At 38.3% G+C, this 21912-nt stretch overlaps 1 long non-coding RNA gene across 1 annotated transcript in view; it reads left to right on the plus strand.

Moving 5' to 3' along the window:
• Positions 1-467: 467 nt before the first annotated feature.
• LOC147654928 (uncharacterized) overlaps positions 468-21912 on the plus strand; it is a 29477-nt gene continuing 8032 nt past the window's right edge. Inside the window, exon 1 of the long non-coding RNA XR_015283469.1 lies at positions 468-654. This is a non-coding gene — a long non-coding RNA (uncharacterized LOC147654928). The remainder of the gene's footprint in view (positions 655-21912) is intronic.

Consider the following 21912-nt stretch of genomic DNA (forward strand, 5'->3'; position numbering starts at 1 on the left):
TAAAATATCAGCCTGAGTAGCTCCTTTGACCTCACTCCAGCTCTTTCTATGAAAACAGACAAAGCAGAGGAAGTTCTGCTGGACACTGTCAGCTGAAGTCAAAAGGACAAATTTAACTTAAAGGTGTTGATCTAGCTCTCTCTTCACTTTGGAAGCAGAACCTGAACTTTAAATATCTTAATCAAAATTCCTCTTTGGTTCCATTTTGAAGGCTTTAAAATAATTTCACTCTCCCCATTGTAAAGTGCCTTTACCACTGCTCCTGGTGTCTCCATTTTTTGCTCTGATCCTCCACTGATGGGGAGTATTTAAGCTATTTGGAACTGGAGCAAGTCAGATCCAGGAGACAGACTGATTCCAGAGGTGGTGGCAGGTCTGGGATGGGCTCTGAGGCTGCAACAAACCAGCAGCAATTAATTTAACAGCAATCAGCTGCTGTTAAATGGCCTCTTTTCCATCCTCGCTTTGTTTTCAGACCTTGATTTGACCAGAGCTTGACTTATTCTTAAAGGAGTGATTCACTGCTGGTATCCCCATATGTCCATAGCCATTCTCTCAGCTGACTTTTCACGCAGCAGATGGTTTACTTAGTTGTTGCATTCATACACCAGATTTTTTACTACCTTAATGTTGCACATTATCAGTGGAAATGTGGTAAGTGAGGATGATGATCTGTAGTGATAATTGAAATTGAACTTCTGTGACTCTTGCTGCAACTGTGGTATGTACCTAACTTCCAGATTATTCTGCCTTATGTTGTTTTCTGTCCCTGTTCTATTTCACCAGAAGTACAGGGCTGTAAATCCAGATTTCTGACTACTATTTTCTGCTAGATCAAAATAAACAGGAACAAAATTATTTTGTTTGCTAACCCAAAAGGAAGCCCTATGTAGAATTGAAGTAATAGGTTTAAGAGTGCTGAAAATTTTGCTGTCTTATTAGCCACTCAATTTCCCATACTTTAGCTGTGGAAAATAGGGCTTTAGACTGTCTCTGTTCCCTTTATTACCTGGTAGGGAACATTACTTAGATCTCATGTCCCCTTAACAGTTAACTATTTTGAAGAATGGCATTCATGCTTACATTTAACTGCACTACAAATCTGTTGCAATGAATACAAGATGGAAATGTAGTTAGGTGTGCTGCATCAGAATGTGTTCTCTGTAATTTATTGCTTGTGCCATGCACTGTGAAACTTGCTGCAATTGCAAAGTTTATATGGTACTGGGTGTGTGCATGCTAAAGCAAAGCACACAAATTTTAAGCACTGATGACATCTTAAAAAAGCTCATATCAGACTGTTCTCCTTGCCTTCACTACTCAGAAAACCTCTATTCAAAAATCAGTATTCTCTTTCATGAGATTCTTTCACTGGTGTAGGCTACTAGACAAGGATGGATTTAAAATATGACTTCAAACTCCTGTGGTGTTATGAAGTTCTGTCCCCAGTCAGGTAGTGAAATGTAGAAATATGATTACTTTTCACAACACTTAGTTTTGGTCTTGAGGAATCAGTCTGTTTAGATGTCATTTTGCCTGATGACAAAATTATTTTAAATATTTTTACATTTTAAAAGAAAGTGTTTTCCTAAATCTCTTTATAAAAGGTCTAAGACTGGATATGTTTCCTCAAAATAATTAATGAAATTCTGTATATTAATATGTTCTGATGTTCCCTTGGAAAAAGCTGCTTGGTTGGTACTATTCTTTAACTCAGCTAAAAGAGCTGTGTATGACTTGCCAGTGTGTGAGATTCAGGTCTGTATGTGCTTGCATATAAATTTATTACCTGCTGTAATTAGGTGTAGTTGTGCTCATTATTATTATAGGAAAATCTCTTTAAGCACTTTTCCTGTTAATTCTTCTAATGCAAAAGTAATTTTTTTTAAAGAAGAGACATGTTAGCTACAGAGTTACAGTTTCCTTTCAAATTGCAATATTTTAACTGAGTTAAAATTACTCTGTTTAGTGGTACTGTGTATCATATTTAAAAACACGGTAAAATTGTAAGTGTTCTGAGTGACTGAGTTACAGCAGAGCATTTTAAATTTTAATGAGGTTGAATTTGGCTTTACAGTGATAAAGATGGAAACCATCTGAAATTCAAACTAGGTTTAGCACATAAGTGGGAGTCAACATGACAATAGACTGGAGCTGGTGGGGTTGAGTAGATGACTGAGGCCTTTCTGTCTCTCAGTTTTAACAAGCTGATGAATTTCTATAAGGGTGCTCTGGAGGGTGAGGAGGGGATGTAAACTGGCAGAGATGAATCTATGAATTTTTTACCTAGAACTTCACTTATCCTTGTGCAGCATCTCTGAAACAGAGACTGGCATCTCCCATTTTCTTCCTTCTCTCCACTCCAGAGACAAAAGCTGCTATACAGTGCAGTGTTGTGTCCATTTCTCATGAAATCTGAGCCAGTAAGAAGGCAACAGGATTAGCAGGTATTAAGGACATTGCCCCACATATACAGGATAACTCAGTGATTCAGCATATGCATTATGTGAAGGAGTTTTGACATTATTGTGGGGAAAAAACACAAACCACAAACACCGCCCCACTCTCCCTGCTTATTGCACTTATTATGAAATAGTCTGTTATAAACATTTGGTTATTTGGATCAGAAGGAGTCATATAAGAAGACAGAGTTCTTATATTTGTTTGTTTTGGGGTTTTTTTGTTTTGTTTTGTTTTCCCCTGCATCCCTGTGGAAAGGTTGTTGGCCAATTATTAAGAGCATATAATCACCAAATATATCTGAGATTGTTCTTCTTATACTCTGTTCTATTTATTATAGTTTTATTTAGCATTTTTCCACTTGGCATCTAGATTTTAGAGAACCATAATTGGAGCCTTTGTCCTGTGTCACCTAGAGAACTGTTATTGATGACTTCTTGATACTCTTCTTAAAAGAAAATAGCAATCTACAGACCAAAAAGATCTCAGCCATAGAAGTATATGTCTAAAGTAGATGAAATTTTTGTGTGGATCATTTTCTAGACTTGAACAATATTATTTGTATTCAGTAATAATGGCTACATTAAATAATAATAATAGATCAGTATTTCATCCTGACATTTACTGTTACACATTCAGTAGACATTCTCAAGAAACTCTCTAATTTTGTGAGCCATTCTTTCATTTAACATATTTATTAATTCCATGGAAAAGTCTGCTGGAAAAAGTAAAGTTTTGAAGCTCTAGCCAGCTTTAAACTGTGGTCAAAATGTCTTTGGTTCTTAGGTACTTGAGCTGAAGTAACCACAGTTCATTGTACCTTGACTTAAGTAGTTATGGGAGCTACCTTAGTACTCTTTTTGTTTCTTTTTTGCTGCTAGGTAGTGGTTTTGGGGGGAAATGTGTTCATTGTTTGGTGGGAGTTTTTTGAATTTTTATTTTACTATATCTACCTAACCCCATGGCTAAGATCCATTTACTGTTCTATTTCTCTGCCTCTGGCATGAAACTTTTCTTCTGTGCTGTTCAGATCAAGGCAATGCTTAAATCTCATTTATCTAATAAGTAGTCAATTTAATTTCTGCAGGTAACACTGAAGTCTTATAAATAAGTAGATGTCATTTCATGATTCATCTTGAAAAAATAAATTAAATGGGGAATTTTGTATGGTTTATAGAAAATTTAAACCGACTGGACATTTAATATCAATAAAAATATTCAACATATTTCTGATTTGAAGTGTTTACAAAGGACTGTTTTTTCAACACAGTGAGTTCAGAAAAACTATGTGTTTGCTGGTTTTTAAAGAAGAAATCTTTACAATGGAAGATTTTTTAGTCTAGCAAATGTGGACAACTCTTGTTTGGCCTGTGCTAGCAGTATGACTATGAGTTTTTGAAAGTGCAAATTCACTTGTAAATGTTTAGAGTTGCTTTCTTACATTTGGGTAAACTTTTAGTTTATAAAGCACTTCAGAAGATTACATTTTCTCCTTAGGTGAAACTGGCTGCAATAGTGGTTCCCAGTAAGGGTTTTCTGGAAGCATTTCTGTGCAATGTGTCATAGTTTTCTTTCCATCCGTACTGATGTTCACTTATGGCTTTCTCTCAACACAGAAGTTTTCAGGCAGCACTACCTTGTTGAAAAAGCCTAAAATATATATAGACAGGGCATTTATTTTTAAAATATCGTTAGCCCAAACCTTGAATTTTCACTGCTTTGAAATGTTTATCTTCTATTTCCGTGCTTACTGGTTGAATAGGTTCTAAACTCCTGATTCTTTCAAGTCATCAGTCTTTATTTCCAGAAAGTGGCAAATGCTACAGGCATACCAGGCAGAAGCTACGCTCATTGTTATAGTGAATTCTGTGTCTTTTAAATGAAAAATGTGTTAAATTTTGTCTAGACATATGTGGCTGTTTATGTATAGTTGTACATGTTGCTTTTATATAAATCCTGATGCTTTATTCTTTAGACAACATTTTTCTTTTCTTCTTTCCTTGTCTCTCAGCCTCAGTTCTGGCAAGCAAAACTCAAAGGCAAGAGTACTGGTAGTAGCATGTTCTGTCTTTGGCTATTTGCCTTGCAGCTCCACACTGCAAGAAAGGAAGACCTGAAGAGCATTTTATAGAAAGCAGCTAGGGCTAAAACCAAGATGAATGGCATAATGAAATTTTTTTTCACCACTTCCTCTTTAATGAGTGTTATGTTTTGGTAGCCTATAGAAATAGGAAAATTAGTCTGCTGCCATTGGCATAATTAATCATAGAAGGCTACTAACAATGATGAAAAGGGTCGTTGCTAGCAGGAAAAACAGCCTATATCAATTAAGAATTTTCCTAATTGAATTCTCGTAGTAGAATTCTCAGGCAGAGAGAATCTGAAGAACTGACTAGACAGAAAAGGTTGTGTGGTTTGTCAAGTGTCTAACACTTGTACTGAGAGGTATCAACAGATGTAGCTTGTAGCAAAGTCCATTTAAGTATTTAACTTGAACTGAAAACAAAAACATTTGCTGTGCTTTTTTTTTTTAAATACACCAAAATTATAGCATTGTGCTCACTTCTTATGAGGAGAGGGTAAAATAAAATTGATGATTAACGTGTAGATTGAGTTCTTTACGCAGAAAAAACCTATCCCCTACCCCTTTCTTCCTTACCCTTTTTCATAGAGAACAGATCACTTTTTTCTATGGATTATGAATGAGTTTTGCAAAATTTCACCTCAATCGGTATCCTCTATATCCTACAGTATATAGGACACTACTTTTCATTATTGTTGTTTTGTAACCTTATATCTGGAGAGATGTCTCTGCATGGGGTAAAATAAAACAACACTCTAGAGGATGACTGAAAATAAAATGGAACATTATTTAGGAAGCCATGCACTGAATAGCAGCCTTTCTGGCATTTCCAAACCCCAAACCATACTGGAGTCCATTCCTTGAATCAGAAAACCTTTACACATCTCCATAGATATCCCTTTCTATTGTTTTCTTTCTTCTGTTAATCTGCTTTCAGATTAAGGCCTACTTTCTTTTATTTTCTTGGTAAAATCACAGGCATGATCTTGTGCCTCTCCAAAGCCTAATTCAAAAGTTAATCTATGAGACACTAAGATTTTACTCAGGTGATGCTGCTACAGCCAATCACCCTCACTGTAAGAAAAGGTGGCTGAGCTTCCACAGGGAGAAGGAGGAGACCTGGGACCTATCCCTATGTACAGTTATGTGCTGGTTTTTTGCTGGTTTTTTTGGTGCTCATAACTAAAACTACCTTTAAAAACATATAGGTTAGCAAGTTGTGTTAACTTAGCTAACACAGCTGCAATAGAAAGTTTAAAGCAGGAGAAACACTTGAATATCATTCAATTAACAAGCATCTTGTACTAATCAGTGAAAGAAATTTTGCAACCTGTCCTTCTGATCTCATTAGGAAACAAATTTTAGAGAACATTCTGGAAGGAATTTGTTGCCTATTTTGAGTGATCATAGATAGTAGGTGTGAAGGTTCTTTACCTGTTCATTAAGAGTTAAATTTGGATTCAGCTGCAGCCCTCTGTTATTCCTTCCCGATGTAAGGAGGTACCTTGTTTTTGCAATCCAAGAAGGCAGGAAAAACATGCTGTTGCCTACCACGTTAACTTGCTTATTATTTCTGTAGGACTTAATCAGGGAGCTGGTGGCAGTCAAAAAGAAAAAAAAAAAAACAACCAAAAAACCCAACCAAGGTAGAAGTAGAATCTAGGGGAATGGACTATTAATTCTTGTGTGCATTATACCTCCCCACTGCATGATATCTGGGGCATAGGACACGTGCTTGCCAAGCCTGATTGTTCCCTCAGCAGAGAATAAGGAACAGGGAAGATAAATCTTTTACATGAGAAAAGCCGTGAACTTTTCTTTAGGCTAACACAATTTTATTTGCTAAATTGTCACATTTGAAGGAAGACAGAGCCCTGAGATGGAGTGACTAGAGACTTTGTATAGGTTTAATTACCCCTCTAAGCAGAAAAAATATTAAGAGCACCTGAATACTGATAAGTACAAATAAGTAATTTGGTCAATGAAAATGTCTAAAGGAGACTTGTTTCCTGCAGGATAAACAGCTTCATCAGGGTTCTTATATATTTCTACTGCCCAGCAGGAGAGGCAGGTACTTTAACTTACCTTTTTGGTATTCAGCTTTTGAGGTATTTCTGTTTTTTCACAATTTTTGTTCCTTTTGGGAGGGACTTTTTCTTCACTATTGTGACTCGAAGCAGCTGGGAGACAAAACTTGCTTCTGTCTTTTAGTTTGAGATCAGCATCACTGGGTACCCCTAAGTCTTCCAAGATGTCTACTGCAGAGCTAAGACTCTCTCTTTGGTAGCCTCCTCCGGTACAAATCCTTGGAAATGCATGGCAATAAATGGTTCAATGGCAATAAAAGGCATATTCCATACTTGGGCAGGAAGGATAATTACAGATATTTTAAGAACTATTTGAATGTTTCTGAGTAGTGACTCATCCCTAGGTTCTTCTGCACAACTGGTATATTTTCTGTCACAGTTATATTGCAACCAGGATGTTATAATTCTGTTTATATTTGTGCATATCTATCCCCTGTATGGCTTAGCCTGCCTTAACAGTGTGTAAATACTGCTGAGTAAATAACAAATGAAAGGTGAGCCTGGAAAGACAGTGTTCTATTAGTCATTAAAAAGCTCAGACACCTGCGATAGAATTTTTATGAGTCTGTTTTCTGAGAGACTTTCAGTGAAGGGTGAATGTCAGTCATCTAGCATGCTGATTTGATAATAGTTTGGATCCATTTCAGATACCTGTCTGCAAATCAGACTGAAAATGCTGAATTTGGAAAGAAGGGGAAATTAATTATTTCAGGATGTTTACGAATGCCTCTAGTTATATTTTGGTTTAATACTAATTGAAATCAGTCTTTTAACAATATGATGACTCCACCCCACCCAGTCCACATCTACAGATGTACTAGAAGTGGAAAAAAAAAAAAAAAAAGGGACTCAACTAAATATTTAAATATTTTGATCTTTCTGCAAGGATTTTGTTGCTTTAAAAAAAATAATATAAATCGGTACCAAAAGAAAGATGACAGCATGTGTATACGTCTTTTCTCCCCTCTTAAACTCCCGCTTGCTCTGAGCATTCATCACAAGACCAAAAATCCTAGAGTGGTTTGGGTTGGGATGGACCATAAAGATCATCTTGTTCCAACCCTCCTTCCCTGAGCAGGAGCATCTCCCACTACAGCAGGTTGCTCAGAGCTCCATCCAACCTGGCCTTGAACACTTTTAGCGATGGGGCATCCACAGATTTGCTGGGCAATATGTTCCAGTGCCTCACAGTAAAGAATTTCTTGCTAATACCTAATCTAAACCTTCACCTTAAGGCCATTCCCCTTTGTCCTATCGCTACATTCCTCTGTGAGAGGTCCCTTTCCAGGTTTCTTGTAGGCTCTTTTGAGTCCTGGAAGTCTGCTGTAAGGTTTCCCCTGGGAGCTGTTTCTGGTGAGGTCTCAAAGGGCAGAATCCCCTCCTTCACCCTGCTGGCCATGATGCTCTTGATGCAGCCCAGGACACAGCTGGCTTTCTGGGCTCTGAGCACACACTGTCAGCTCATGTTGAGGTTCTCATCCACCAACACCCCCAAGCCCTTGTCCTCAGGGCTGCTTTTTTTACACCCTCTACCCAGCCTCTACTTATGCACACTTAATTTCATGGATTTTTTTTTTTTTTCAATGTAACCTTTTCAGTTTTGTTTAGTACCCGTTCCAAACTCAGGAGCTGAATCATGGTAGCTGTACTCCTACCTGAGATTAGTTGAATCTGCCTATATTTTCTTATTGTGGATTTTTCTTTTCCCTGGTTTTGGAACAAAAATGAGGCCCCTGAGCAAAGTGGTCTGTGGGAAGCGGCTTGCTGCTCTCAAAGAAATCATTTGATAAATGGAGTGATAGAAGGCTTCAGGGGAGTGCTCTGTCAATTTCAAGAGGAATAAAGTGTGTTTAATTAAAGTAATCTCTGTTTAGATTAAAATAAATCATTTAGTGCCAAGGGTGGGTTTTTTTTAATGACTATGGGATGCCATTCAAAGGAGATGCAGGAAGCTGATATAGTACTTAAAACTCTATTTCCTCAACTCATGATTGATCACTTAGATGATGTACTCTGCCAAGAAAATGTTTATTAAACAGTATTCCACAGCACACCAGTAATTGGTAGGAGATGTGGCACTGAGGAAAGAGCAACAATTCTGGAACAGAGAAGTTCAAAGGGACAGAGACTTTGCAATGCATCAGAGGATTGACTATTTTGAAGTGACAACCCATGAACTGTAGGCTGCCAAGTTCTGTCAGCACTGTAATAGTTGCCAAGAGAAGTGTCCTGCAGTTAGGCAGCCTCAAAATATTAGATCTACAGATAAAATTTAGGAGTATAACTGCTCTTAATGAGCTTGGAAAAAATTAATGATCCTGCATCCAGTTGTGAGGGCAGTTTTATTGGGACTTCAGTCTCTCACTTTTAATTTCTTCTGTTTTTTGCTTTTTTTTTTTCTTCTTTTTAGCCAGTAACTTGGCTCAAACCCATTTTGATATCCCAAATTATTTCTATGTCTTGTGCTGCACAGCAGAACCTAAAATTATCTGAGCTCTGCAGTGGTGGGAGCACCTGCTCTCTCAGAGCTTTCTCCCACATACAGCTGAACATTCCCCATGCTGAAATGTGGTGGAGAAACAACTAAACAATTCTTCAGAACTGGTGAGGTGATATGTGATGCTGGGGATCAGGGACAGTAGCACAATTTGTAACAGAGACAATCTTTGAAAGACAGAGTTCTCCTGGAAAACTGTGTTGATGCATGCCTTCATGCCATGTAATGAGGAGGAGAAACTTAAATTTCTACAGATATACACAACTTGGAGTTAAGTGTCTTGGCTTTCTATGTTCAAGGAATGTAGGCAACAAAAGAAAGGGGGATGGTGCCTCATGTTAATACCCATTATGTCTTATCAGGATGACTTGGCTTTTGGTTTTGTGACAGGGTGTCTCTTTCTTCTCTTTCACACTAGGTCAGAGTTAACCCATTGATCTTTGTAACATATATGAACACCCTAAAATGGTTCATCTAGCTGGTGAACTAAAGGTTTTCTTCATCCAGGTATCATCACTGCTGGGGGTGTCTCCTACGGAGTTCTGCTCTGCTTCTGTGAAATAAACATAGAGCTGCTGCTGCTTCCTGTGTACTACACAGAACTTCTAGGAAAGGTATCATTTTGTCAAGGCTCCACAGCTCTCCTTAGCTTCATTCAGCACTGAAGAAACCTTTTGTATGTAGCATTCTCTGGCAAAATATACAATGAATGAATCTGAACTGATAGGGTGAATGTTGTCTGCTCTGAGGTGTGGTTCAGTTAATACTCCACCCCAGATTTGAAGGCGAAACACTAACCCGTGTTTGGCTGGATTCCTGATGTGCTCAGTACTTTTGAGACTTGAGTTATTACATATCAAATATTTGTTCATGATTTGTCTTTAACGCTCTGTGTCCAAGTGTGGTTTCTGAGGATAGTTGTAGTGGAAATTAGCTGCTTTTTCATAAAAAAGATAGGCCAGTGATGCTCGACTGGATTATTTTTTGTATAGAGACTTCCTTGATTATGCTATTTAATCCCTGTTGTAGTTTAGGAAGGGTAATCCCCAGTTTAAATCTCCTGCCAAGCTTCTCTAAATCATGCTGCTGCCTGTTCACTCTCCCTCCTCCTTTTCTGCCCCCATGGGTGGCTGAAGAGGAGATCTGGAGACGCAAAAGGCAAAGACCAAAAGCTGGGATAAGAAAAACTTATTGGAAATGGCAATGAGATAAAAAAAAGGAGCAGTTACAACAAGACTATTGACAACAAGTGTGTGCATGAATCCTTCCTCTTCTAGTGAAGAGCTGTTTAGTGATTTCTCCACTGATACCGGTTATGTAATTATCTGTGTATTTTAGACTCCTCATTTCCTCATACAGGAATAGTGCTCTTGTACTTTTACAGTAAAATAATTTTTTATACAGACATTGTAGGAATAATTTATCTTTTGAAGTTCTTTTAAACTCTAGTATTAAACACTTGCAGTTCTGACATTCTAATCTGAAAGCCAAAATGGAAAATATGATGGCAAAGTGCTTTCATCTGACTCTCCCTGGTTTTGACTTCACAATCAAGCCCTCCAAGAAGATCAGTTCACGGTAATTTGTTTTCCACAGACCGGTCCATTCTTTTCCAAGCAAGTTTTATGGTTTTGGGGTTAAAAAGAATGCGTGCTGTATATTTCTATATTAGTGCCCCCAGGAGGTTACTGGGTAGCAGGAAACAAGCGTCATGGCAACTGAAAGAAAAGCCTCTCTCGAAGCTGCTAGCCCAGCATGGTTCTCCTTGCGTGGCTCTTGCCACTTTGAACTGCCATTAAGAAAAGTGCTCCTTGGGGTTTTGTTCATTGTTTTGCTTTTTTTCTTCCCTCCAGCAGTCTTCAGTAACTTTCTTTGATTCTCACCACTCACTCACTCTAAAATTAGGGGAATAAAAACCCCAAAAACTTAAAAAATTATGGTGAAATAAGAGATGTAAGCAAATCTTAAAAGCTGTTGTCCTGGCCTCATAGAAAAAAAAAAAAAAAAAAAAAGAAACAAGGATTATCTGTAAACCAGTGGGAAATATTGATTTTTCAATTAGGCAAAAATAACTCAAATGTATTCAGTATAAAATATTTACAAATTAACTCTTTCCCCTTTACACAGGCAGAAATTGAATTACCATGAATTCTCTCAAATTTCTTAAATCTTTTCTTTAATGTGCATCCTTGGTGTATGTTTGAGTTCCAACCCCTTCATCTGAGGGTTTGTTAGTGATTTTGCAAGAAAATACTCAAACGTATATTTACAATATTTAAAAGCAAGACCACAAAGCAAGTCATATAGACAATCTTCACTAGTCCTTGCACTGGTACAGAAATAGCATGTTATTAACTCTTTCTGTCACTCTTTGGGTCAGTCTGCATTGTGATTTTTGAGTTAAATAACAGGTCTAGAGCAGAAGGGTGCTTGAATGGGCTATTTACATCTGTTCAATATAAAGCATTACCTTCATGTCAACCTTGCTAATTTGCTGATGGCTCAAAGATTAAGAGGAAGGCATATCTGAAAAACTCCTAATGTTAACCTAAGCACAGTGAATTCTGAGTTGAATGAATAAATAATCAAGCAGGCTAGAAGCACAATGAAAAATTGTTGCTTGATCATGCAATTCTGCTGAGTTTAAAGCCATGTTAGAGTGCTGTTTACAATCACAGGAGACTGATAGAAAATTTGTTTGGTTCAGCATGGTTGGAAGCAGCTGTGAACACTTCACAGAATTGACTGCTGAGTTGGAGGGTCTTTGTCTTGTCAGCAAAATTTTTGGATCCTTCTACAACTTCGAGATCTGCCTGCTGCAAGAATTTGTAAATCTGCTCACCTTTGGTCAATACTTTTGCAATGGAGAGCAGGGTTAGGATGAACTGACTTTCTGTTTTGATATTCAGCAACTGGATATCTGCAGACAGTGCTGTCTTCCCATCCTGTGGTTTTTCCCAGGGTGAAGTACAGATTCACTGAGGTGGGAACATGCTTCCAGAAATTATCTAGTCCATAGTCCACTCCTCCAACCACAAATGGATCAGAGAGAGGTGTTAAATTACAGGAGGCTGCTCAGGACTGTGACCAATTCAATTTCAAATAGCTACAAGGACAGACATTTCACTACTTGTTCTCATATTTGGTCATCTTCAATGTAAAAAAGTGTTTTCTTAGGTTCAGAGAGGTTTTCCTGTGCTTCAGTTTGTGCCAGTTGCCTCTTCTCCTGTCACTGGGAACTACCAAGAAGAGTCTGGATCTGCCTTCCTACTTCCCCCTCAGGTATTTATTATACATTTATCAGATCCCCCTGAGCCTTCTCCAGACTGAACAGTCCCAATTCTCCCAGGCTCTACTCATATACAGAACAGAATGGAATGTCTGTTGAAAGGGACCTACATTGGCCATCTAGTTCAACTGCCTGCCTAGTTCTGAGCTGACTAAAAGTGTAAGCATGTTATCAAGGTAATTATCCAAAGGTCTCTTAAACACTGGCAGGCTTGGGACACCTCCCACTTGGAAGAATGAATAGATTCCAGTTTTGAGGGATGCCCCCAGACCCTCAAGATTTTCTGTAGATGATCAGTTCTGATTTAGAAGATGCTAGTTCTTGCATTACTGTGGAGTGAACTCCATTAGACACAACAGACTTGTGAATATTCTTTGATAAAGCTGATCCCTGACAATTTCAGTGTCACTGTCACATGGTCCTCTGGCTCAGGGGCAACCCAATCTCTGAGTATGAAAAATTTAGCCAAAGTTTGCATCTAATGCTTCCCATTTTGTCTCCCTTTAAGCCAGATGCCTGTCTTCAACTAGTATTGGTCCAATGTTTTCTTACTATTAGCATACTTTAAAAAGCCTTCCTTATTATCTGATACAAGACTCTCCAGCCTCAATTCTAACTAAACTTCAGCCTTTGGCACCCTCTCCCTGCATAAAAAAACTACAGGTCTTTCTGTGAAGCCTGACCTTGTTTCTGGGGATGATTGTTTCTTTTCTGCTGTGTGAGGAGCACCCTGTCCAGCCAATCTGGCATGGTCTCCTACTTGTTTGACTTTTAAAGTGGTATTGCCTCCTCTTGTGCTTCTGAAAGATGGTCATGAAAAGCTGGATAGCCCTCAAAGACTCCTGAGACCTCAAAAGGAGATTCCCAGGGTACCCTGCGAAACAGCTCTCTGAATAGCTTATAGCTTGCTCTCCTGATGTCCAAGATAGAAACACTGCTGTCCTTTTTTCTCACTGAAAATTCAGGACTCAACAAATTCATGATCACTGTGACCTAGGTAGGCAACCACCTGCCTTCACATCCCTCATGAATCCTTCTCTGTTTACAAATAGCAAGTCTAGGAGGATATATAAAAGTTATCTCCCACAAACTTCAAGAATTTACAACACCTGTTTGTCACGGTAGGATGGTGCTCCCAGCTAATGTCTTAGAATTTGAAATCACCACTAGGGACAAGGGCTAGAGATCAGAAATCTCCCCTAATTGCCTATGGAATTATTCATGCTCCAGGATTTAGACATCTTCATGGCTATTCACTAGACTTGTTGCAGATATCTCTTGCACTGGGGAGCCCAGAATCAGACTCAGTGCTCCAAACTTGCCTCAGCAGTATCAGGCAGAGAGGAAGGACACTTACCTTGACCTGGCAAAGTTCTCTTAATGCAGCTCAGAGCACTGTTTGCTGTCTTTTCTGCAGGGGCACATTGCTGTTATGTGTTCTTTCATTACACCTAGTTCCTACCTGTAAAGCTGGGTTTTGGCTGGTCAGAATCCAGCATGTGCTCATCAATGGATTTGCTCCTCCATAGGTCTGGGATTTTGCATTTCCTTTGTGGAACTGCATGAGGTTCCTGTCTCTTCCCTTCTCCAGTCTGTTCTATCCTTCTGCATAATAGCAAAACAGCCTGATGCATCAAACACTCCTCCTAATTCAATATAATCTGAAAACTTGCTAAAGTTTCACTCTTTCCCATTATTAATGGGACTTGTCATGAAGAAGTTCAATTGTATTGATCTCAGAACACATCTCTTGGGAGCACCAAGCACTCCCCACAACTGGACTTCAGTGCCACTGATGACAATCTTGTGAGTCCAGCAGTTCAGTCAATTTTCAGTTTACTTCTGTCTATTTACCCACCCCATAATTCATCAGTTGTCTATGATGTCATGGGAGATAGTGTTAAAGCCTTACTAAATTTTGTTACAAGCAACATCCAGTTCATCCCATTCTCCCTGCTTCCTTATCCACCAGTTCCCATGACCTTGCAAAGACAATTGGAGTTTTTCTTACTGTGATGTTGGCCTACTCCTTCAGCACCTACGAGTACTTCCCATCAAGTCAGCGTGTGTTCTTGTGTAAGCATTCCCAAACTTGATCCTTGCACATGAAAGAGATGTCTTCCCTGTCCTCATAAATTTGCTGGTAATACTGGAATTTCAGAGAAATTGCAATGCTCTGCCTTTTCCCTGAAATCCAGTTATAATTAAGCTGATGAGATTCCTGCCATTTGAATCAAGCAGTGTTCATCAGTATGCTCTGAAATTTCAGAAATCTTTTTCAATGAGGGAAATAATGGTTGCATTGACACTTATTCCCCACCCTCCTCTGCAAAAAACTCTCCACAGCAATGATTTTTAGGTCTGCTCCATTCAATTTGGGTTAGTTTTTTGGGCAAGTGTGGCTGTGATAGGTTGATGCTTGAATTGAAGGCTAAAGGAGTTTAAATAAAGCTAAACTAAGGCACTAGAAAAATGGAATTTGGAGGAAAACAGTTAAATGGTGGAATATGTGAAGTCTAAGTCCTACCAGTTACAAAGGTGGAGAAAGTGCTCAAGTGATATGGTGGAAAAGAAATTCACTGCTAATTACCTCAGACGGGACTGGAAGGTCATCTACATCTTACAAGATTCTCTTGTTTGTTTTTTCTTTGCCATTGCTATGCAGTTGGGGAACAAAGAGTTAACTTAAATGTATGTGCTGGGAAGTCAAATAAACCTCTGCAGAATTAGCAGTGTAATTCTGTTAAATCTGCAGTTTAATGTGAAAAGTGACGCTTCTGCATGCTAAACTCTAAAGCCAGATTAGAAGGTGTTCATGAATAGTGAACAAATCCTGCTTGAATCATCCTACATGTTTTACTTTTATGGAATTGAATGGGTAAATTAATCTCAAAATCTTGCATTACTTTGCTTCTGTGAATGAAAGGCAGCTTGAACAATGGTAAAACACTGCAGTTGTTTTTGGTTTTTTTAGTGTGTTATATTGGTACTGGATGTACCTTTATTCATCTACTGTGATCTTGAATTTCTTGTTGTCAGTATTTATTTGGTTCTGTGGGTAGCAGTGGATCTCTACTGGGTTTGAGTGCTTTTGTGTTTTATCCATCAGGATGTTATCACGGTGGTGTTCTGGGGTTTTGGTTTAGGCTTTTTGGTCACAGTAATAATAATATTACTAATATAGTTCCTACTAATAATGTTATTATTAGTAGGAACTATAACTGGTAATATTATTAAATATACTATTTAATATAATACTATATTATGTATATTATACTATATACTATTTGATATAATAAATTATATTATTTATATATAAGTAATATATATATAAAAACCTATTTGAGCTGCTATCAAATTATTGAAAAGCCTCAATGTAATGCAGTAGCAATAACAAGGTCTATGGTGATCTAGCAAGTGACAGACTATCTGTCCACATTTCCTGTGTATAGTTAGTTTCTTCCCTCCTTTCTACTTTGTTCTTTGGTCTAATTGTCTATGTCAGAAATAATTTAGACTGCTGGCTGTAGCATAGAAGTGGGAGAACTGTGTATGGACTTCTAACACTGTTATTATCTTTTTGGTGTGGCCTTGACTTAGATTTTTTTTTATTCCAAGAAATGATAATACCTTTCTAGTTCTAGATGTTTGTTTAGCATATGATAACTAATGTGTCACTTGTTCAACTTTTTCTTTTAGCTTGGAGGAAAAGAGTCTCAGGGGCAACCTTATTGCTCTGTATAACTATGTGAAAAGAGGTTGTAATCCTGTGGGAATTCAGTCTCATCTACCAGGTGAAAAATGACAAGACCACAGGAAATGGCCTCAGGTTGCACCTGGGGAGGTTTATATAGGATTTTAGGAAAAAAAATTGTTCACTGGAAGGATTTTCAGGTATTGGGACAGAATGCATAGGAAAGTGATGGAATCACCATCTCTGGAATTTTTCAAAAGGCATGCACAACATGGCACTTGGGTATATGTGAACACTGTGATTCTGGGGTTAGTGCTTGGACCTGATGATCTTAGAGACATTTTTCAACCTTAATGATCCTATGATTCTACTACAGACATGTTATTCTTAAAAAGGAAAGGCCCCACACTCAAATCTTGCTAGGACAAAATTCATTTAAGAAGAAGGATGATTAGTGGTCTATTCTTCAGGCAGACTTACATAGAGATATGCTTCTCTTTGCCTCCTTCAGGAGGCCAGTGAGGTGAGGCTATGTGTCATTCAGCTAAAGGCTGCTGTGCTGTAATCTGTCCATCACAGAGCTTCACATGAGGCACTGAGTGTCCACTGGCACCCACAGACAAAGAAAAGGACTTTTTTCTTCTTTACTAGATGCTAAACTTATCATCTCTCACCTGAGCTAGCTGGTATTGTTTTCCTTCTCCCCTGCTGCTTTTCAAAGTTCTTCCCAGCCTCTTATTTTTAACCAGTTCAAATGTTGTTCAGGCTCCACACACTTTCTACCCAAAATGATCATCTTTGAGGCAACTGAGGGTAAGAGCACTTTGATTTATAATTTAAGGAAGTGTGTATTTGTAGGTGTGTTGATGAATAGCTCTTCGGAGAGAATAGGAAAATATTAACTTTCAAACAGAGTGCTGCCTTTGCTAATCTAAGTACAAATACACGGCTTCAGAAAGTATGGTTTTTGTACTGTTTCCTTAATTAAAAGTGGGAAAAAATTCCCTTGGGGTGAGAGAAATGTTTGTAGATCCAGCTGAGAGTTTCTTTACTTAGAGCACATCTAAATTATTTCTAGGTACCAAGGTGATGTCTGAATTTTACTCCACTTCATATATATGACTTTATAATAATTGCAGTAGCTGGGAGTATGGAAAATGCAGCATGTATTGTAAAGCAGCAGACATAAAAACAATAAAATCTCCTTAAAAGTAAAATATGCCATTCTCATGAGCCACATGAAATACTGTATTCAGCTGTGGTATTCTACAACCTCAGTTTGTGGAAGGAAACAGATAAATAATAATTATTCAAAAATTCTTGATGCCTAAGCTGAGATAAACTGAATGTAGGCATATGGAGATATGGGGCAAGGCATACAGCCGTGATAGGAGAAGAATGAAATCTCTTCCTCAGTCATTTGTCTCAAACGAGGGCTGTGTCACTTTACTGGTGCCAGCCTGGGGTGCTGCCACCCCCACCCTACTTAGGTCTGCTCTATTCCTTTTTTCCTGGTAGTCTGCAATGATGTTGGGCTGGGGCAAAAGGGCAGTCCAAATTTCTGTCCCTTTGTTTTGTGTCTCAGTGAGACAATCCTTTTTCCTGTGGCTGACAATGGAAAAAATCTGCAGTTTAAGTGGTGTGTCTTAGCTGTGCTGCTTTCTTTTTCTGCAAAGTAGTTGTTACTTGTAACAGAGTTGCAGTCAACATAAAGTGCTCTGAATCACGAACAATTAAAACCACATTATATGTGAGCCACAATTTCTGACTGTGAAATTGTCCATGACCAGTTGCAATGGGCACACCTCTTGTGCTGTAGTAACGACGTCTACTTTCCTCTTTTTCTTTTTTCCCTTGGTAGCTGGGATGGGTTTGTCTGAAAGTCAGATGCTGCTGTGCAGTGCTTCACTTTGCTCTCATCATCCACATCATCCTCTAATAAGATAGCTTCAAAACTAATGAGAGCCCTTGATTGCAGGTCTCATTAACCCACTCTCTGCCTCAGGTGCTTATTAAGCATTCTCCTCTTGTTTGTTTGACTCTTGAGATACAGAAGTGAGGAGTGGAAGACGGTGTAAAAATGCTGTAGTGAACTTTTTTTTTTAAATGTCCTGACTGGGGAAAAATAACAGATGTCTAATCTCATTGCATCTTTTAGAACAGAGGAGCTGTCAGTGCCCTGATTTATTTAAAAAAGGAGGAAATTACCTGAGCTACAAAAATGTGCTGCTGACACAAGCTACACTCAGACTAGACTAACACAGGATGAATTAATGAAAATAATGCTGTTGGGCAATTTACAGTAAAGTCCCTGATCTGAAAAATAAAATTAGACAAGGAAGAACTGGTGCAGGATGGAACAGGAATACAAGCAACTTTGTGGCTAGAGAACAGCCTCAAATATCAACGTCCCAGGCTGTGAGAGGAAGGTGTGGGAGAGGTGGAACAGAGAAGAACAAAAACTCATAATCTCTGGGAAAGCAGGATATCAGTATTCTCCTTGCTTGATGTGTTATCAGTACCTGCCATGCTTGTATTCTTATTTTTGTCAGCTTTACTGTGCAGTGGTTCATTGAATGATGTATCATTCACAGCCTTGTACATTACGTGTCTGGCTCTACAAAACAATTAGTTGGGATATTAAGTGATACTAAAAACATTTAGTAGAGCCCAGGAATTTGATATGCTACAGATTATTTAATCAGGTTTTTTTACCTACCACTGGTGTCATCCATTGTCTGCTGTATATGTCTCTTTCATAATTTACCAAGTGTTTTCTGCATTAGCCATATCTTATTTACACATTATATGAGAGAAAATTAAAGTTTAATTCTGTTAAATCTGTGTGGGACAAATATTTGAACTCTGAGGTTAAAAACAAAATCCCTGTAGGAACAGAGTTAAAAAGTACAGTGTCCCTTGATTTTATAATGCCATTCTTGCTGTTGAATACTGATGGTTTTTTTCCCACATTTCTCATTGAAACCTGTGGTTTCCTGGATTATTGATATTGCTGCTGGAACCTGTGTTATCTTAAGGTCTATGTCTTCTCTGGCCTCTGAGGAGACAGACTGGTCCTGTGTTGAGTGTTTTTGTTTCCAGATGTGGTGCAGATATATCACCCACACAGTCATGTAAGAGGTCTTAAATATGTGTTTTGTCACCTGTGAAAATGAGTGCAACACTTAGCAAGAACACTTTGGAAGTCAATGACTACCACATAGTACTCTAATAAGAGAAGTGAAATGCTGAGCCTTGACTGTTGTTATGAAGGTTCTTCCAAAAATATTTTTTTTATTTTTGTAGCTATCCTTAATTGTTCCACCAGTTTTCCTGATCTGCCTCCATATTTTTTAGATTATGTCCTTTTTCATTTATTCATAAACATTTCTTTATGCTCATCACCATTAATTAGATAGCAACCAATTGTAACCAAGGATCAATTTATCTGGCAGCAATTTATCCTGACCAAAGCAGAAAAAAAATTGTGGAAGTTATATTTTTAAGCAGCAGATGATTTAGTTCAGAGGTCTTGATCAAATTAAATGGAGGATCAAATTAAGTGCCAACTGGTGACTAAATTATACTGTAGACACTGTACTCACAACAACTAGTTTTCCCATGCAAATGTTTATGAGGTGAAAATGGGTAGTTATTTAGAGCTGTAGCAGCTGTGTCCCATATTTTTGACTCTCTTTCATTCATCTGTCTCTCAGTCACTTCAGAGGAAATATTACTTCTCCAGGAGACACATTCAAACTGCCCTAATGCAGCAGTTTGGTCTCTTTCCAAGAAATGCCATACAAGTGATGCAGTCACTGACTCCTAACTGAGGCAGTAACTAAGGAAAGCAAGCACATCAGAACTGCCAGTACATGAGCTATACAACTGGCAGGAATACAAAACATAGACAGCACAGCAGAGGCATTGTACAGCTTTCCCTATCAAATACAGCAAGAATCTCTTGTTCACAGTCTTAATATACACAGTTTTAAAGCAATGCAAATTTTGTCAAATAGCTCGACGTTCTTCATTCCAAAGTGTAATTGATTTAAGAGCAGAATGGAGTTCTGTGCCTTTGCTGGGAGAGGGAATAAGCAGAAGAAAATGAAGTATGGTCTTGTAATATGAGATATTAAAACCAAAACTGCAAATGGAGAATAAAATGTTTCATTGAGAAGCACATTAAGGTTCACAGTGCTCTTTTTCTGCTCTAGTTGTGCATGAGGCACCTCAGGCCAAATACCATCCATGGTGTGCCTCCCTCTCCTTTGTGCAGTCATATGGGGTCAGACAGAGTCAGTAATTAACAGCTGGTAGGATGGAGTCTAATCATAAGTCCTGACAGCCATTTTGTACCGATCACTTCAGACAACTCTATGCTCTATAAAACTCTACTTGAGTGCCTCCCTCTGAGTCCAGTGGCAGATTTGTGTCCATAGATGCAAGGAGTGTGAAAGCTTCCTTCTGGTCTCCCATGCCTTCCCATTTCTCAGTGCAAGTGACAGATCCTGTGAATCAGCTGAGTCAGTGTTTTCAGTCTCCAAAGGTGTCATTTGTGCTCTACTCTGCTGATTACTTAGGGAGGAATATCTTTTCTTGTGACTCGACTGAGATGAAAATTCTGTTGCTGTGTTGGTGTAGCCCTTGCTTTTAGCTGTCTGTTCAAAAGTCAAAGATACTGCATTTTTTTAGAGAAAAGAATGTGACATACCTATAAAGTAACTTAGAATAAGTCAGTCTTGGTATGAGGGCTAAACATAACACACTAGAGTGAAATTGACCCAGAAATTTGCCTATAAAGTGGGACTCCAGTGGCTACTGACTCTCTCTCCTAATCCTGTGCAATCTGAGATTTGAGTCGAGCATTATTTGGGTTTCATCATCCACACAGATTCATATTCATCCACTGAATATGAAGTTCTCTTCCCCTTTACCCACTCTTTCTTGACTTTCCTGTTCTGAAGACAATGCTATTAGAACAAGCAGCCAGCACACATGAGATTGTCTGTGTCTGATCAAGGAGGTTTCAGACGGGAGCTGCTGTTCCTTTCTGACACAACACGTGTGTTCTTTGGACCCTACACGTGGTGTTTAACAAGTGCTCAGCAGAGAATGGCAATTAGGGTAAATAGAGAGCAAGGCTGAATCACTGTGGATTTGCAGCTGATGGTGTATTGATTTAGGGAAAAGAATGTTGAATTTATTGCAAGAGGTGACAGTATAAAAGCAGGATAGCAAAGTTAGCAAAACTAATGCTATATGTAATGGTTTAGGGAAGAAAATGGTGAGAAGAGAGAGGTGTGATAACCTTTCAGGTACAGAGTAACTTGGTAATGTTCCTCTCAGTTTACGGTGATAGCTAATCATAGTTTCAGATGTTCATGTCTTATTTGTGATGAACCTTACAGAAATTGGTCATGAAAATTGCAAAATATAAAAGTGGTAACATTTAAAAAAAAATATGGAAACTTTGTTATTGTTACACCTTTCTGGATTTTGGATTCTAGTGTTTGTCCTAGTTATTAGGAGAATATGTATGGTAGTCAGTAGACTTATTTAATGGAGACATTTTTATTTACTAAGATGTTTCAATGCTTTTCTGAGCTCTGTGATATAAGCTGTAGCATGCAGTGCTGATACCTACAGCGTATTGCAGAAACTTACTTCCTCAAGTGATAGTAAAAAAGGTACAAGGCCTTTCCCATGTGGAGAGCTGCTGTTTGTAGTAGCTTTCATTGATCTGTGCAGTACAGCTGTGAAAACATTTTGGTCATTTTCCTAGGAAGAGAGATAAAATCC

This window comes from Cyanistes caeruleus, chromosome 2 (genome assembly GCF_971803275.1).
Source record: "Cyanistes caeruleus chromosome 2, bCyaCae1.hap1.1, whole genome shotgun sequence".
NCBI lineage: Eukaryota > Metazoa > Chordata > Aves > Passeriformes > Paridae > Cyanistes > Cyanistes caeruleus.